We start from the raw sequence: 5,299 nt of genomic DNA on the forward strand, positions 1-5,299 counted from the left end.
TTTGAAGGCTCCCAACCCTGTGTCTCCTCTCATCCTCCACCTGCCAGAATGTCAAATGATGTCACAATATACCTGGAGATATTGGTGTTTCCACAGCAACAGTTAACACCACAAAAAGGAAGCCAAGGCTACAGGCCTAGCCTGAGAGCTGCTGGATTAAAACGAGAAGATGCTTGGATCATCACTGTGGATTTGGGATCAGGTTCTACTCTAAGTAAACAGAACATTTCTCTCAGAACAATGCAACAGTGGCACACAGTGGTTAAAGAAGCTACACATCTTGGGAACACACACACTAAAGCCCACTTTCGATGAAGTCCTGATACCCCAGTAAAACAGTATTTTGGCTCAGCCAAGCAGGCTATATGTTTACTAAAGCAATCTGCAGCTCATAAAATACAAACTATTTTCCTGGCTATGTGTTTATCATAAACAATTCACAATTGTTTAGTTGCTCTAAGAAGCTTTATTTAGTTATACTAGAAGCTGACAGCAAGAATTCATGGCCTTGTTTCAGAGATGGCATAAAGCAGGCAAAGTTCTTGCATTATTCTCAGTTTGCTGGACACACACATCGGATTTGCATGGCATGCTTTAAAAGTAACAAGTTCGAAACAAAAGCTGACTTTGTAGAGTCACATGTGTGTTGTAACAAAAGGCTGCACATGCGTGTTGTATTTCTTACTGGGCAAGATTTGTTAACCAATCATGTTATAATTAATTGCACTAATGTTCTGATGTCATAAATGCTATAAGGTTGTTCTGCTCAAAGGACGGGCAGAGGAAACCAGTATTTTTGGCATAAACTTGCCTAGGGTTTTCTTCTCCTTTAATTGCAATAAAAGTGTTAAAAATCACACCTCCTACTCCGGCCTTTTGTGTTTAATTGGATAGGATGCAGAGGGTGAGCTGTTTCAGGCATAACAGTCCCCACAATGAAATCAACACCTGTACAGGAGTAGAGGGAATAAGCATATATTAGCTCTACCTGCAGAGATTGCCAGAATGTGAGTGGGGTGTGTTCCTGATCACAGTGTGTGCTCAAGTCCCGGCAACTGTGCACATGCGGGGTGGGGGAGCACACCCGTCCCTTCTCCCTTTCTAGGTAACTCTGAATTCAATCAAAAAGAGTCCAGTAGCACCTTTAAGACTAACCAATTTTATTGTAGCATAAGCTTTCGAGAATCACGTTCTCTTCATCAGAGGCATGGAGGGCAGAAGGAAACTGGTCAAATATAGAGGAGGAGAGGGGGGGGAGGGGGAGGAGGAGAAGGGGGATGTAAACAGCTCCTTTGATATGGAGATGCAGACAGCTCCTTTTGGTGTGGGGATCAGTTTGCTTGTGTAAAGGTTCAAAGGAGTTTGCCGTGTTAGTCTGTAGTAGCAAAATCAAAAAGAGTTCAGCAGCAGCACCTAGACTATCCAATTCCACGGCAGCACAAGCCTTCGATAACCACAGTCCTCCCCGCCAGATGCATCTGACAAAGAGAACTGTGGTCCTCAAAAGCCCACGCCAGGTGCCACTGGACTCCCCCTGACCCCGCCTCTGTAAAGGAAATCAGTTACCTTTGATAATGAGATAACCATTCATAGTCCCTATTCAGTCCCAGCTTGACAGAGTCAAATTTGCATATGAATTCCAATTCAGCAGCTTCCTGTTGGATTTTGTTTTTGAAAGGTTTCTGTTGAACTACAGCAGCGACCTTTAAGTCTTTGATGGAATGTCCTGGTAGATTGAAGTGTTCTCCCACTGGTTTCTGGATGTTGCCATTTCTAATGTCAGATTTGTGTCCATTTATTCTTTTGCGTAGAGGTTGGCTGGTTTGTCCAATGTACAGAGCAGAAGGACATTGTTGGCACATGAGGGCATATATCAGATTGGAGAATGAGCAGCTGTAAGAGCCAGAGACAGTGTAGTTGATGCCATTGGGTCCTGTAATTGTATTCCCTGGGTAGATATAGGGGCAGAGCTGGCATCTGGGTCTGTTGCAGGGCCTGGTACCTGTGCTGGTGACTCTGCTAGCCAATTCATGATTGTAAGTGAGAACTTGTTTAAGGTTGGGGGGCTGTCTGTAGGCAAGGAAAGGTCTTCCACCCAGGGCTTCTGAGAGAGAGGTATCATTTTCCAGGATGGGTTGTAGCTCACTGATGATACGTTGGATGGGTTTGAGCTGGGAGCTATAGGTGACAACCAGTGGTGTTCTGTTGTTAGTTCCTTTAGGTTTGTCCTGGAGCAGACTGTTTCTGGGTACTAGTCTGGCCCTGTTGATTTATTTCCTCATTTGGTGGGTACTGTAGCCCCAAAAATGCTTGTTGTAAATCTCTTAAGTGGGAGTCTCGATCAAGAGCATTGGAGCAGATACAGTTGTAACGTAGGGCTTGGCTGTAGACAATAGACCGAGTGGTATGTTTAGGGTGGTAGCTGGAGGCATGTAGATATGAGTATCGGTCTGTTGGTTTCCGGTATAAGGTGGTATTTATCCGTCCATTATGTAGTTGTACAGTGGTGTCCAGGAAGTGTACCTGTTGTGTAGAGTGGTCCAGGCTTAGGTTGATAGTAGGGTGAAAGTTGTTGAAGTCCTGATGAAATCTTTCAAGGGCTTCCTTCCCATGGGTCCAAATGATGAAGATGTCATCCAGGAATCTTAAGTATAGCAGTGGTTCCAGTGGATGGGAGCTGAGGAAGCGTTGCTCCAAGTCCGCCATGAATATGTTAGCATATTCAGTGTGCACGTGTCATGTGAAGAGGGCCCCACAGTGCAATCCTAAGCAGAGTTACACCTTTCCATGACCACTGACGTCCACAAAAGGCTTCTTTGCTTAGGATTGCACTGTAAGTACATGAGAGGAAGACAGGAGCCCATGATAACTCTATAAATTGTTTTATTTAAATAAAGGCCTACACAATTTGAGACCCATAAAACAGCCTTCAGTTCCACCAGCTATTCATTGTGGTCTGTTAGGTGATTGGCAGCTATTAGCCTCTCTACAGCTGGTTTTGCACTTCCAGGCAGCTAAGCTAGACTTGTTTACCAAGCCCTCCAGTGGGCTGAACAGCATGGCTGGAAAACTGTGATTGTGGGAGCATAAGGTTGTTCAGGCCCACCTACAGTTATCACTATGGGAGTCTGACCGAGGGTTGCCAACCCCCAGATGGTATAGTACAGTTGCCAGCCTCCAGGTGGTGGCTGGAGTCCTCCCTGAATTAAAATTGATCTCCAGGCCATAGAGAACAGTTCCTCTGGAGAAAATGGCTACTTTGGAGGATGGAGTCTATGGCATTGTAGCCTGCTGAGGTCCCTCCCCTCTTCAAACCCCACCTTCTCCAGGCTCCACCCCCCCCAAATCTCCAGGAATTTCCCACCCTGGACCTGGCAACCCTAGGCTGAAGATCTCCCAGAGTTACAACTGATCTCCAGGCCACAGAGATCAGAGCCCCTGAAGAACATGGCATTTTTAGAGGGTGGGCTCTATGACATTATACCCACTATGGCCTCTCCTCTCCTCAGACCCTGCCCCCTCCTGGCTCCACCCCCAAAATTTGCTCCCCATTTGCAATTTGTAATTGCTTAACTGTATCTCAGATGTTCAGTCCACAGCAAATAAAAAGCTTGTGATGGCTAGAGTTTGCTTTTTTTTTTTGCTATTTGTAATTAGAAATAAAATCTTAATAGATAAGAGCGAATATCACTTGGTTACATGCTTTGCTGAAATCAAGATGTTCACTAAGCTATATTTCCATTTATTAGCAGATATGTCTATACAGCCGATAAGCTTTTAGACAGAAGTATACAAAATGGAACACAACCAAGATCCCTAAGAAATTTAGAATCAACAAAGGCATTTGCAAAATCAGACGGTTACATGGAGCTCAAGTAGATGAGAATAAAATAAACAGAGAAAAATAAACTCGAAGATAGTAACCAACCTGTACTTAAATATTTCAAAATCTAATTTCAGAGCTGCAGAAATGTTTTTGGCAATTGCCAAAGAATAAACAGACTCAAATCTGACAGTAAAAACCCAGAAACTACTAAGGCATTATTTCAGCTCCTGGGACATGAAGCAGTGCATTCCTAATCTGGCAGTGCAATCCTAAACAACGTTATGCCACTCTAAACCCATTGATTTTAATGGGCTTACACTGGAGTAACTCTGCTTAGGTTTTCACTGTCAGTTGTCATTCTAAAGCCATTGAAATCAATGGGCTTGCAAGGCTATAATAATGCTGTTTAGGACTGCACTGTTTCTGACCCGAAAGTCACAATTCTTTAGCAAAAGAACTTAAAAGTGGGACTTGTGTAAAAACACTTGATTGCCAACCATTATCAGGGTTTGCTATTTGTAATTTGGTGGAATGAACCAGGATTCCATTATAAGTGTAAACTACCTTTGCATGCATCCACACATAAAAAACAGGCAAGGCACTTGCTACACTACAACAATAGGGTTGCCAGCCTCCAGGTAGTGGCTGGAGATCTCCTGGAATTACAACTCGTCTCCAGGCCACAGAGATCAGTTCACCTGGAGAAAATGGCTACTTTGGGGGGGGGGGGTTGGACTCTATGGAATTATGCCATGCCAAGGTCCTTTCCTTCCCCAAACCCCACTTTCTCCAGGTTTCTCTCCCCAGATCTCCAGGAATTTACAAATTTGGAGCTGACAACCCTATATAGCAACCAATTCACAAGTGGATTGTCCATTGGACAAAATCTAATTGCTAATAATTGATAACTTATTTAACAATTTGTGAATGCAGCCTTAGCAAGATTTTTGACTCCCCACCTGTTATAAATATCAGTTTATGAACAGTCTCTGCATTTTCCTTTATTAAAGTTGAATTTTACATTATTTTTATATATGTATATTAAATTTATATTTATTGTGTGTGTCTTATTTCACATCCTTGGTCCAGTCCTTCATAAACCATATACAAAGTCAAGATCCACCCACAGTTATCTGAAAAAGTGGGATCTAGTCTATAAAAACTTATTCTGGAAGAAAATTGTGCAAGTCTTCCAGCACTCCTTGCTGTAACTGACTAATACTAATAATCCCTTTCGAATCCGTATTGCTAACTAGACCTCTCAGTCTCCAGTAGTTAATCTGTCCAAATCCCCCTACTCCCCATGGCGGTTTCGAACCCGCAGCCTTTCTCCTACCACTGTTTATTCCGCCGGCGAACCTAACCCCGCCTCTGACCGGGGCTTTCTACTCTCCTTGAGAAGAAAAAGGACGCGAAAGACTCTGCTTTTCGGCGCATGCGTACTGTATACTTTTGCTCGCGTAGAGTCTTTTT

Source organism: Eublepharis macularius, chromosome 16 (assembly GCF_028583425.1).
Source record: "Eublepharis macularius isolate TG4126 chromosome 16, MPM_Emac_v1.0, whole genome shotgun sequence".
Taxonomy (NCBI): domain Eukaryota; kingdom Metazoa; phylum Chordata; class Lepidosauria; order Squamata; family Eublepharidae; genus Eublepharis; species Eublepharis macularius.